Source organism: Mugil cephalus, chromosome 4 (genome assembly GCF_022458985.1).
Source record: "Mugil cephalus isolate CIBA_MC_2020 chromosome 4, CIBA_Mcephalus_1.1, whole genome shotgun sequence".
Taxonomy (NCBI): Eukaryota; Metazoa; Chordata; class Actinopteri; order Mugiliformes; family Mugilidae; genus Mugil; species Mugil cephalus.
This window is the reverse complement of record NC_061773.1, coordinates 19,310,465-19,324,570: the sequence shown is the minus strand read 5'-3', so window position 1 is coordinate 19,324,570 and position 14,106 is coordinate 19,310,465.

Below are 14,106 nucleotides of genomic sequence, written 5' to 3'. Positions count from 1 at the left end.
TATGAGAAGGTTTTCCACACAATATGAAACCAGATCCCTGACGGTGGTCGTGTTGTTGTGTATCCCCCTATGGTTACAGGCTTCTGGTCTTCCATCTTTTTCTCCCCTTCCCACTTGAAGATCGGCTGCCTCAGACCTGTGCTTATGTCATTCCATCCCATGCGGAAAAAGGGCCACAGTTGGGCGCGGCGTTACATCCTGCCACCTGCTGAAGCATTTGGATTCATGAATCCCATCTCCTCGCCCGAGGAGTGCACGGCAATCAGAGTCATTCTAGTGTGATCAATGCTGCGCTGCTGAGGAGGACCATGCATGGCGAATCAGAGCGATGTGGAGATTTATTGACACTGGCTCACATGTGCGCCAGGCGTTACCTCTTCACGTTTCGGAGCCACGGAGTTCACGTTTGATAGGAAACAGACATAAATACAGTGGTAGGAGCAAAGCCAGAGAAGAAGGGGGAAAAGAGGAGTGTGTAGATGCATAGAAATGAACAGGGGGGGTGTGTGTGTGTATTATCTGGTGATTGATCGGCTGCACGCATGGCTCCAAGGGAAGACATAGGGAGAGGTCAAACAAGTCTGTTCCAAATAGACCTGTCGGAATCAGCCTCGGGGAGGCCTAACTAGTTAGACAAGGGCAATACTTTTTTTACCACAAGTGCCCTTGCTTTACTGTGTGTGGACTGGACAAGCCCATGTATTATTCACTGGTCTCAGTGGGTGATAAATGGGGGACCTCCATTCCAAGCAATGGAATATTCACCAGTGCTTATCTCTTTTAATCCCATGACTGCGGGCCAAGTCACTGAATTAGTGCGCAAAGCATAACAGCGCTGGTTAAACTGTAGGGGCAAGGTTGTTTAACTAGGAGATATATCCAAAAGCGGGCTTGATAAATAAACTTGGCTGGCGCTCTTTATGGGACATGTTTTAAAAGGAACACATGCTATTTATGCTAAAAATAAATCGCGGCAAACTCCGCTCACTGTGTATTTTCTGGATACTGATTGTTGAACATCTGCGCACTCATTTATTTCACCTCCAGTCTGTGTTTAATGTTCAATATGAAAGAAAAGAGCGCACTTTGCGAGTGCACAGTTGTGTTTTTAAACTGTGCCATCGTAATAAACGTTGTGGCGATATTTTAATGAATAAATCATGACAAGTCCTCCCAGTGATTTGATTTTAAATAAGGTTTGTTTTATTCGGGACTGTTAAAAGCTAAAATGCACTCTGTCAAGTTTGCATTTCAGAACATGACGTGTCGGGGTCTGTTCAGTGCGCGGAGGCATTCGAATAAAAGCTAATCATTTTTCTGGATGATTTAAGTCTGTGTTGTCTTTAATTTAGCTCAAAGTCACTGACTGTCTGTGCTGTGTAAGTGTAAATAAGCAGTGTAAGCTTTAAACCAGACCTGAACAGATTTTTTTGTGGTTTCTTGCCTGTCAGTGTTTATGTGTATTGTTTTTCTATACACTTCTTTTCCCCATTGGGGCTTTGTATCGAAGTCAATGTTTTACTTTTATTTAACAAGTGAAATTATCTGATGTTTATCGCTGACAAAAAGACAATTGTTTTTAGGTACAAAAAAATAAAAAGGTTTGTTTTATATGCAACTGGGGAAAAAAGACAAAAGTGACCTTTTCAGTCAAAGAGCCAGATCATCTTTTCATCCTAAATGAGCAAAATTAGACCAACAGACACAGTTTACTAACTGATCAGTGACGGCTCAGGAGGAATGCGCCAAAGATAAACTCTCTGCTTCGTTTGGTGCATATAGACTATGCAGGTATGTGCCTAAACACACCTATGCATGAAGTATGTGTGTATATTGGGCGTTTACAAGTTCAGATTATTGAAAGTCAACTATTATGTGATAAAAGTCAAGTCGACACAGATTAGTCCCTGATGATGTAACTAATAAAACAGGGTCAAAACGAATGCTTTGAAACAATGAAATCTTTATTGTTGACCTGAATACATACGCTGGCATTCGTGCGACTGTTACTTAGACATGTACCACACACCTAGACCAGACCAGGTACACCCACCTCATCGCAATAACACTCCTTGATATCAGCAACCATCCCCAGCAGAATGCAGCCTGACACAGTTACACAGTGCGTTTACATGCACAGCTTAATCAAGCTATGCTCAAAATTTGACTTTCTGACTATAGTCCTTGTCCCAGTTTACATGCAGTGGAGAAAATCAAATAACTGACGGGAAAATGTCCTCCTCCTCACTAGGTGGTGATATGTGTCTTTTCAGCGGGTTAATACCACGTTGATACGGCCCGCTTTAGAGTTGACCTATTATGTCATATGATAAACCAGAGTCGTTCATGCGGCAGACCGGCTTTTCAAACAACAACCAGATGGATAATAGTACATTTTTTAATGTCGTACGTAATGTTCGCGCTACTTCTGGTGCAGATAAGATGCACGCTATCCCCCAGACGGTTCTTCTACCGGCTCTGTTTACCTTCTTCTTCTTCTGCGGCCGGCTTTCTTGGATGTTAAAGTCTGATTAAGCGTATACATGCCGGAGAAAAGAAAGTTCCAATCGCATTATCTGGGTGACTCCCATTTTCGGTCGGAGTAACGTGTTTACATGCACTTCAGTTCTCCAGTTAGAGTCCGATTGAGGCAATAATAAACAAAACACACAGGATCAATTCAAATCCACAGAGATCCCTCTCCTCAACCCTTAACACCCAAAGGCCCACCACCAACACACATCCTGTTGCCAGTCACCACAGGACACCCTCCCAAAGGCCCATGTCCATTCTCTGTTGAGTCACCACTGTTTTGGAAGCACAAGGGAGCTCTGCACGATATTAGGAAAGTGGTCACAGCGGTATGCCTGATCAGTATAACAAGCAAATAGTTGATGCGCAGCCTCCTTCTCTCTGTAACCACAGGACAGGATCTGGACCGTCCCTCTGCTGGCGTTAGCGGATGCCTTTTCAGATGCAGAGCGTGCACTGCAGCGGTACATTTGTTGTATTTTACTGACTTATGGGACTGACTACATGTCACGACCAAGTGGTATGCACACTGAACAAGAACATCTCTGCAGACTCTGGAAGTCCCCTAGTTCCAGTGGGACACACCATTGAAAGTGGTTCAGAATTCCAGAAGATTATAAAATCTAGTGGGAGTTCACGTTCAACAGTGACACACAGCTGCTGCTGCTGCTGCTGCTGCTGCTGCTGGACAAGGAGCAGAAGAGGGCAGTTGCGATTGATGTGTCGACCCCAGATGACAGAAACATCTGGACATGTGGAAGCTGACACCTGTAGTGGTCCTCCTGCTAATACCTTAGCTGAGAGCTGAGATACTGCACTGAACCCTCAGACTTTTGGGCAAACTCTTGGATGAAGACCTGCATCAAACTTGCATGAGCGGGATTTTTTTAGTTAGTTGTCTTAGATATATAAATCAGAGATGTTGCGATATAGCGTTCTCATAGGAGGAACATTCAGATGTAAGCAGTTTGAACACTACCTAATTAAAAAGGATGAGCAGTTTTTCAGAATCTCTTGCACCCACTGACTTCTTGATATTTCTTCGTGTCTTCTTGTCTAGTCGATATATTAACCCTTTAAACTCTTTTTCTCACAACCTTTTTGTGAGATTTGCAAATAACATTCAAATGACCTAATCGTAACTGCAATATTTTTAATAAGATATACAGTATATCATAATTTATGTACGTAATCTTGCTCACTGAAAGTGCAACTTGAACTACGAGCTCTGTGATGTTCCACCCCTGTTTTTTTTCAGAGCACCTGCGGCATAGCCCTAGTCCTCAACACCTTGAACTCTAACATTAACTAGACATAAAAGGTTTCTTTTGGAGGACTCCCCATTCTCCTCGGCCCCCGTCCTCTCCGTCCTCCTCTCTCCGCCACAGTCATATCACAGCAATTTGGAAAAGCGGAGTCAAACAGCAACAACCGCAGCAACCCGCCTTTGTGGGCAGACAACTGCTGGATGTCTGCCACGGAGCTTTCCAGAATACTAATGAGGGTGGTTAGCGAGTCAAAGTTACTGACCTGAGGTGTCGTGACCAAGGAGCGACGGGGTTAAGTGCAGCCAGAAACCGTCTGCCACGATAAAACCGGAGATGTCATAGTTTATTACCTCATGACCCGGCTTGCTCTCTACCGTCTGTGGCCGGTTGCGAACCACGCTGAGTTGTCCTGTTGCGGGGGATTTCGGTGGGGTTGGAGGGAATCTGTCGGTTCACTCTCGGCTCATAAGCGCTGAAATCCAAGCGGCTCACCATAGTTTCTGAGGGGCATGTACAGTACGAACTTTATAATTAGGTGCTCACCCCCATAAGGAGCCCCCTTTTGGGGATTTGTAAAAGCCTCTGGAGGCAGTTTCGCTCATTCTTCCCTCCACTCTTCTCTCATGTTTTTTTCTAATCTAATTTTAGAGCTGATTGCGTTTCTGTCAGCGCTCATCCCCCCGTTTTTTCCCTCTTCCCATAACTTTTCCAGCTTCATTTTAAGTCTATCCCTTCTCCCCTGGCCCTCCACAGGTGGGGAGGCTGGGGAAAAACAATGGAAAGAAAAGGCAGCGACGCCCCCCCTCCTTCTCTGGCCCTCGTGCCTTTCCGCGAACAAGGCTTGTCAGGCAATTAATGTAGCTGCTCGAGGAGCCTCTCCATTATAAACAAAGCCTATTCATGAGCTGGGAGATAACCCCGCTGTCGTCATTTGTATCAGGGGGAGAGTAATTACCCCTCCCGTGCAGCTAATCTATCTCTGCAGCCACGGATTCATCCTCAACGCGGTGATCTGTTTCTGGGGAGGGTCATCTACATTTTTGTCTTTTTTTTTAATTCACATTAAAGAGAAACGTGCTTGAAACTTGCTACATTTTGACTGAGTAAATTTCAACCACACTCCCAGTTTACCTGACCTGTAAGTTGACCTGTCAGAAATACCTAGAAGTGAATGTATAGTAATACACGCACACGGTTCATCACTTCATATTTTGAAATTTAATAGGGCAGCAGTTTTGGGAGGGGGGAAAAATGTTTGTAAAAGGTAATATATGACGGAAAAGTCTACTTTTTATCAAGACTGAAAGATTCCAAATTATAATCAGGACTGAAATTAACAGATGAGTAAGCGTATACTCCGAACAGAACGACAAGATTATGCGTCAAACACGGCGCTCAAGTGTAAAATTAAAACACATTTCCACTCACAGCGGCACCGAGAGGTTTATTGGGTCTCTCTTCTTTTCCAGCCTGAGAGTCTAACGTCCTCATAATACACGTTTCCTACCTTCATAACTTTGAGTGTCTCCCTCATTTGTGTTTCCATACAACAGTATATTTGCCCCCAAATGCCTTCTGATGGGCTTAAATTGAACAATTACCGAGTGAAAATGTTTGCAAGGAGCAAGCTATTTGAAAATATCCAAGCCATCAAATGTAGCTGAGTGGCTTTTAAGGGTTTTTTTTTGTGGAAGAGCAACATTGCCATCTATCAATGAGAACTAGAAATGCAGCAAAGAATAAACTTCTGTGAGATGTGGAGCTGTTCATCTCAGGTGAAACTCCGGTTCGGCAGCGTGCTCCAACAGCCAGTGTGCAAGCTTGAATTTCCGTGCGCAGACAATGTGGATGCAAATTACACTGGACGAGCCCGAATGATGAGGCTTTTCAAGAGTGTGCCCTAAACAAGCTCAACGCCCCTCCATCACCGTCCTGACTTACGCGCTGTTGCTCCGCCGCCATCCCTCAAGCGTGTAATTCTGCCAGCGTGGCCTCGAATGGAAACGCTCCACCTCCAGCCTGGAGATTTATCCATCAGGTCCGCCTTCAGGTGGTTTTATTTATTTGCATGGGCTGCGGCGACGCTGCCACATTTACGAATGATAATCTCGCTTTGCCGACGGTCCCGAAAGCTTACCGTCTCCAGCGAGCCTCGCGTGGATGCCACTCAATTCCTCACGCCTAATTTGAGGAAGAGTTTTTTTTTTTTTTTTTTGAGTGGCCCCCCGCTTGTCCGTGTGACAGATTGCAAGTGAAAGAGGCGCCGGTGATTAAACATGCGTTTGGTTGGAGACGGGATGGAGACGGTGATATCTCAGGCTTTGCATTGTATGACCTTTCTTCGCTTTTATTCTACACACGCGCAAACATGACAACAAATACAAAGTGCGTCCATCCACACGGAGGCACTCCCAGTGAGTGCCACAGGAGCGCATCACCGTGATTGAGAGAGATGGCTTTCTTCCTTAACCATAATTTCATGCATAATGTCACAGATCTGGATGCCGCGCGGCCCAACGGCTCTCCGCTGAATCCTAATTCCGCATTCAGATTGGTTTATTTCGGAGACGCCTCCGCAAATCATGCCCCTAATTAATCGGAATGATGCATCGATTCCAACTTCCTTCCCTTCCTCATCGTTCCTCCGCAATTTTCCAAGGCCTGGCGGGGAATGCGTGAAGAAGTGGAGACACAATCACAGCTACCCCCAAAAAAAGAAAACGGCTACATCAGACGTAGCATTTGATTAGAGGCTATATATCTGCAGAAGACACAATGGGAAAAAAAGCTCAAACTAATCAGGACAAATGTGGCGATGTGTGTTAATTCACGGGCAGAAGTTCCTCCAGGCTTTGTCGCCATGTTTTTTTCAAGCTCAGATTTGCCAACGTTTCTTTGAGTGTTTTTTTTTTTTCCTTTTTTTTCCTGGCTACCTCTTCTGGTCTCCTTCCCCTCCCTCCATCCTTTGCTCTTCAGCTCTAACAGCCCTTGACAGCTGGAGATGAAATAGAAATTTTGATATCAAACACCTACACAAAGGAGGGCTGACCTTTGATCAGCACGCTGTTTGATGTTGTGACATGAAATTTGCATCGCGGGAGCCCGGGCAGCGGACGCTGCCGCAGAGGGGTAATGCGGAAGCCCTGTCAGGGAGCCGCGAAGGTCAAGGGCCTATTAGGAAGGGAGCAAGCCCTCTAATCTCACACAAGGGCCCTGCGCCGCATTTGATGTTCAATACACAGAAATAGAATAGAAAATTGAGCCCCGAGAGCGAGGCGACGACAGCGAGAGTATTCATTAGGTATTAGCCCACGAGTGAACAGCAGAGGCAGGGCATTATGGAATTACTACTGCGCGCGGCGTCGTGTTTCGGATCAAAAAATTCATAACCTCAGCCAGACAAACAAGATAACCCCCTGCGAGTAAGACATTACAGCCCCCTTGCTAAAAGAGAAATCTGTTCAATTTCTTTAACTCTCTGTGCGGCTTTCTCGCGGGCAGCTCCTTGCCAGAAATGAAATGGACATCCCCCTCTCAGGTGTGCGGCGGCGCGGGCCGCTTTAGAACATATGGCGCGCTCTGTCTGAATGTTGTCTATTGATCTGTGGACAGGTGGATCAGTGGAGCTCTGGAGCGGTTTAATTATTCAAGCTGGCACGTCATTTTTCATGCCTGGTGCCGTTTCAGAAGACCAAAAATAAACCTGCCACTCGCACTGTCCATCCTTCATCTGGCCGTCGGCGTGCGGGCTCATTAGACACGAAGTGCACAAGAGAGGAAAGGAAAGGAAAGGTACATACAGGCACATACGTACTTTCGATCCATCTCTCACACTCCATTCAACAGGTCCACGGCTCAGTTTCAGACCATGATTTGATCTCATTTGATCATCTCACATCATCATCTTTCCTCTGCCGTAATCAATATTTCACTTACATTTTTTTTTTCCACTCCCACTTTAGAGTGCAGTTGTCATGCATTGCAAAAGCTTTTATAATACAGTGGGAGGCAGTGTTTTTTTATTTATTTATTTTTTTTATGACAGCTGCTTTGACTTCTTTAGAATGCAACTCCCCAAAGTGCATTTTATTACCGAGTTACAGGTTTTCCCGGGACGTTCCTCAAAGCTGTGGCAAGTGTTCGATCAAATGCTACCGGAACACAACAGCCCACAGCGAGATGTTGTGGAACAATTTTTATTTTATTTTTTTTTTTTTTTTAGTAAACACGCAGATGTTTGCTCCTCTCACAGAGAAACAGTCGGTTTTTAGAGTGCCTCCACTGCAGCTCAGCAGGGAAACACTGTCCAGGAAACACAAAGAGGAAACGTTGCACTTAAAAGACTAATCCACTATGGACACGAGAAATGAATACACAGAGCTACTGGCGGGTGTTGTACATTCAGGAGGTTTGTGAATAGTGGTTCACCGAGTATTGCTTTGATTTGTCAAGCTAAAGCTAAAGCTACATAATTAAAGTAATTTCCGTTTTGGTTAGTATTCCCCAGAAGGTGCACTTTCTTTTTTTCTTTTTTTTTTTTTGCATTTTTGCATTTTTGTGAGAAAACACCAACCGAGTCTGTTAGAAATGTCTGTTAGTGAAATGTTGTGATTGTCCTTTCAGGCTTATGATTAATGCTTCAAGAAGTCGCTCAACTGAGCAACACTTGCAGCTATTTGAGGGTAAAAGGGAATAGTTCCCTCTCTAGCACCGCCACTTGCTGGTTGTTTTGTTTATCATTACATTTGTTTTTTGTGTTTTCATACTGTGATATTATTAAACTGGTTGAAACTGCCCAATCTTTTCATTCAATAAATTTGAGATATTGATAATTTTCTCTGGTTTGGGTCGCAGGTTGTCATTAAGGGGTGATTAAGTGGTCCTGAGGCCAGACTAGTTGAGAACCACCAGCCACCACTGAATTTAAGGATTGACCTCATCAGCATAAATGAATATTACTTGACACAGAATGTGAAGCACAACATCAGGTTTCTGTTCCTGGACTCCAGGTGTTTCTTATAATGCAACGATCTATTTACTTTCTTTGAGAGTTGGATATATCTGTAGAAATATATCTGACTGCTTTTCAGGTCTGCTCGTACAGTCAATCACACAAAAGCTCTTCTTGTCCTTTATTTTAAATCAATTTTACAATTTAGATGCTATTAAAGTCTATGATTCAAACTAATGTTAATCTGTTCTCCATCTCCATGTTCAACTGTCACTTTTTGCCACTCAGTGGCCGTAACCACGGAGACTTCACTAGCTGTGACGTCAAGTTCGTACCCTCTACAGACCCTGCATCAGGTCAATGTTTCAGTATATCTTCCTATAAACACTAAAGTTTGGACACACCAAGTTTGTGTCCAAACTTTTGACACCTTGACTTTCGGCTGTCTGACCTACTAATGCCACACTGTAGAAATAATACATGACAAGAATAGCAACCATGCACTACAAGCGTTTCCCAACTAACATACCAGCTACAACCATTAAAAATGACAACGCATGGAGTTTTACTTGTATTTGTTTCTCTGAAATTCCATAGCCTCTTTACATAAACCTGGTTGTGTTTGCTTCTCTTTAAAAGTCACTGTCTTTTCATTGCAGATATTTATTTAACTAACTGCTGATATTTATTTCACTAACTGCAGCTCAGAAAGGACTGAACACTGTCCAGGACACACAAACAGAGGAAATTTTGTACTTAAAGAGACCAACGATGTCTGCACGCTTTATCCCTCATTTCTTACCCTGAATTAGTGTCTGGAAAAGATCTTCCATATGGAGAAATCAGATCCAGAGTGCAAAGAACAAATAATGACTAAAACCAACCACAATGTAGTAGCTTGCGGTTATGGTTCACACTTATGGTTAACACTTGACATAAAATACAGTGTTTCTCAATTGGAAGGTTCCAAACTTCAAATACTTTTAAACCAGAGGGAATGAAGACAAAGTTTTGGCAAACACATTAAAAAGTTAATGTTCTGAAATCGAACACCACTTTCCATTTCATACAGCTCCCAGACCCTTTACATTTCCTTATAATGAAGTTATCAAAGCTCCGTATAGCGAACCGCACGGATGTCAGAAATGTAATTAAATACTCTAACTTACATTTAAGCGTCTCGACCATTTAAATCCACCCATTTTTTAATATCTTCGATCCGGATTTCATCGTGCAAACTTTTCAATTAAAGGCCTCCAGAATTCACAATATGTTTCAGTCTTTTGGATTTGAGATTTTAAAATGTTCTCAGTCAACTGATTCACACTTATGAGCTCATGATAAATATTTTTTACTCCACATTTGAATGGCATGGTTCCTTCTCTGACGTTTTCATTTTCATGCACAGTATTGAGTATGGTACGTGACAGTTTGGAGATACCCAGATGAAGGAATCAGTGTTGGGACGTACTGTCGTTTTAAATGATCAGAACAGCGATGAGCGAGTACAGCATTATCTGTATCTGTATCTGTTAACCACATGAATTATCTGTATCTGTATCTGTACTCGGAGTGGGCGGAACCTAAACCGTAAGTGGGTGGGATTTAACCTGGAAGTGGGTCGGGTTTTGTTGAAATGGGCGGGGCTTTAACCGGTATGTTATTTTAAGCATGCAATTGATGTGGGTTGATCTGAAATTGTGGTTTTGACCACGATACCCTAACCCTAACAGAACGCAGACACAGTCAGATAACCAATGAGGATTTTCATTCAATCAGAGCACAGAGTCATATTACTCGTATAATAGTCGTACTCGGCAAAAGTGCTCGATCCGTACCGGATACTCGTTTCAGCCGAGTATCCGGCTCAACGCTAATCAGAATTACAGTATTTTTATGTGCTTGAATAAACACAGGGGCTTGGCCATTTGATTTAACATGTTCTGTGGATGAAAACGCCTTGTTGATGTGAGAGGTCACAGGAGAACGGACAGACTGGTTGGAGATGATAGAAAGGCAACAGTAACTCAAATAACCGCTCATTACAGCAAAGGAATGCAGAATACCATCTCTGAATGCACAACACGTGGAACCTTGAAGAAGATGGGCTACAGCAGCAGAAGACCACACCGGGTGCCACTCCTGTCAGCTAAGAACAGGAAACTGAGACTACAGTTCACACAGACTCACCAACACTGGACAATTGGAAAAACGCTGCCTGGTCTGAAGAGTCTCGATTTCAGCTGCAACATTCAGACGGCAGGGTCATCAAGTCAGAAGTTTTAGAACAGCCCACAGTATCCTCCGGTATAGATGGTCAGGGCTTCAACCTCCTACAGCAAGATGACGCCCCAAAACTGGAGTCCAAGTTATGCCAGAACTACCTCAAGATAAAAACAAGATGGAAAGCTTGATAATATGGAGTGAACCAGTGGCCCAGTCTCTAGACTTTAACCCCATGGAGCTGGTTTGTGATGAACTGTAAAGAAGAGTGAAAGCAAAGCACCCTAAACGTTCCTAGATATTTCTGGGAACTTCTGCAACAAAACTGGAAAGAACTCTCTGAAAAATATTTGATTTCCATTTCGGAAAGAGAGAATGTCACAAGCGTGTTCACATGTTAAATCAGCCAACGATGGTTAATTTGATCAGTCGAAAGTATACATATTTTGGGTTATATATTGATTCCATGATTTTCATAATGATTTTTTAATACTTTTTTTTAACCTCTATTGTTTATTTTATTTATTCCATGTCAGGGGTCTTCTGCATCAATTCATGTCTTTATTTTGGATACATGTTAATGTGTATTTAAAGAAATTTAAATTTGAGGGGGAAAATTAAGAAAAAAAATACACAGTATATATATATATATATATATATATATATATATATATATAGAGAGAGAGAGAGAGAGAGAGAGAGAGAGAGAGGGAGAGAGAGAGATTTTGCTTCTTTCATTTTGTTAATTGTGTTCAAAATAAAGATCTTCATCATCATCACCATCATCAGATTTCCTGCTCAAGGTAAAGAAAATAGGATCTGACAAAAAGTGTACACACTCATTAAATCAGTTTCAGCCCGTACGTGTTTTGGACTTGACTTTAAGGCACAAATGACCGACTTATAAGCGTTGAGCCTTTTCTCGTTGGAGCGATGACACTTGTCATTATCAGTTCTCCCTGCAGGATGAATGAAACCAGGTCACAGTTTCAGACCCTTCCTCTTTCCGAGACATTGTTGAACATTTCACTGATCTCCCCGGAGTCAATCCAGTCCGCTGTGCTGACATTACCTCACTCACCATATATTCTGACACCGCCATGAGGTAAGGCTTTTCAGGTCAGACAGTTTTAAGGCTCTGAAGTTTGCCGGCCTGATCGATAATTTTGTTCTCTGTAATTATCTCACCATTGCGCCCATTAATTACACTTTCAAGGCTCATTTCCAGCGCTGGCCGCAGATGCCCGTTCAGTGGGGGCATCCAGAGAGGTGAGAGCGTGAGCGAGGCCTGATTAATACTCTGCCTCTCTTTCTAAGGTTGGCTGCCACTCGGCAAGGGATAAAATGCAAGCGCTCTGTCATCTGAGACTTCACCAAGCGGGAGACAAACGAGTTCTTTGGTGGCCAAATCAATAAGTTCCTCGGATGATTCAAATTTAGAGAGTGCTGCCTCTGCTTTGAAGTGATCCTCTAATGCCGCAGTGTTTCCAGAGACCTCCCTGCGAAGCATTTTTGACCTCAGGTTACGTGACATATGGATCAAGGAATTAAGAGAAATCCCGCTCGGATCAGCGCCGAACAGAGATACTGAGAGAAGACAGACACAAGAGAAGAAACCAACTCTGTGCAGCTGGATCGGCTCATGAGTTGTTGCAGATTACAGATGGCCTCGTTTCTCCGGGTTTCCATTGTGCCAATCCTCCTTTTTTGGGAATTTAAAAAAAAAAATGATTGAATGAGTTTGGCTGTTAACAAATCCAGAGTGATGTGTGACGTTGCTAAATGCGATCGCCGCCTCGCCAACCTCTCCATCTGTCCAGGAGGCGGGCTCGCCAGATTGGCTGAGCGATTGCACCAGACCCAAACATCTGTCAGCATCCGTCTACACCCCGTTCCCATGACGACACCTGGATGCAGCGGGTGGAGAAGTAAAGAAGCTGACGCTAGATTGGGAAAAAAAAAAATAAATAAATAAATAAAGATAAACCAGGTACTTGTGATAATGTTTGGATTTGGAGAATATGTCTCAAGTTTATGACAACGTTACCTTCTTCTAAATGTATAAATTTAACAGAATGCTCAGAGGTAAAAGCTTTTTTGACCCACTTGTCATTATTACGATCAGTTATGATCATGCTGTAGTCTCCTCCTGTGAAGAACCTGAGCAAGGCACCAGCTGATCTGAGCTCAGCTGAAAACACCCTGGCGCACTGATGCCATCTGCTGTCTGTTTCCGCGACACTGGATTTCACTGAAATATAAATGTGGATTTTAGTTTTCCCAACGTATCGTCATTAACAGCATGTAATGGGACGAGAATGTTGTTTATTCTCACTCAGTGTAAGCAGCAATAGAATGAGAGCTATATGCAAAAGTGCTGAAATTCAACCCCTGGAATAAGCATCATGGTAACTCTCTTTGCACATACGGCACGGTCAAATTCTGAACATTGCTTGGCAGCGGAAAGGGCAAGAATGGCTATTAAACTCCTGAGATATAAGTGCTTTGGCATGTGGAGAAGTGAAAATAGTGGGAGACCAGGAGGTGGAGAAGGAGGAGGAGGAGGAGGAGGAGGAGGAGGAAGAGGGTTATGAGAGGGGAACCAGCTGGTTTTTCACCTTCTTGATCAGGATACAGCTGCAAGCTCAGTTGCGTGTTTGGAGGCTTAGGCCGGGCCGGGCCTAAAGACGAGGCAGTTTCACGCCTCAGCTGCGGAGAAGTCAGCTGGGAAACAGGGTGTGAAAGCTAAGAGACTGAAAACTGATGACTTTGTGCTCGTGGAGAGGGCCTTCTCCGCCTTTACGCGCTGTACGACTCCGTAGAACCGTGTCTGCTTACAGCTCCGTGTGACAAAAGACAGTAACGAGGTCCATTAAAACCAGACGGCTTCTGACAAACGTAACACTACTGTTAGTTGTAGTTTTTACTCGGCACAAGTGATCACTAAAAGGCCCAGGTTCAGCAGATTCAGGCCGAGAACGCAGAGCGAAGTGCCGTCTTTCTCCACAAGGGGGCAAACTCTCGCTGCAGTACACTGCCAGCGTGTGCAGTTGTTCCACGCGGACCTGCCGCAGCTCGGAGTCACGGATGGAGAAGATTGCAGCAACTCAAAAAGCAGAGTTGTCTTTTAAA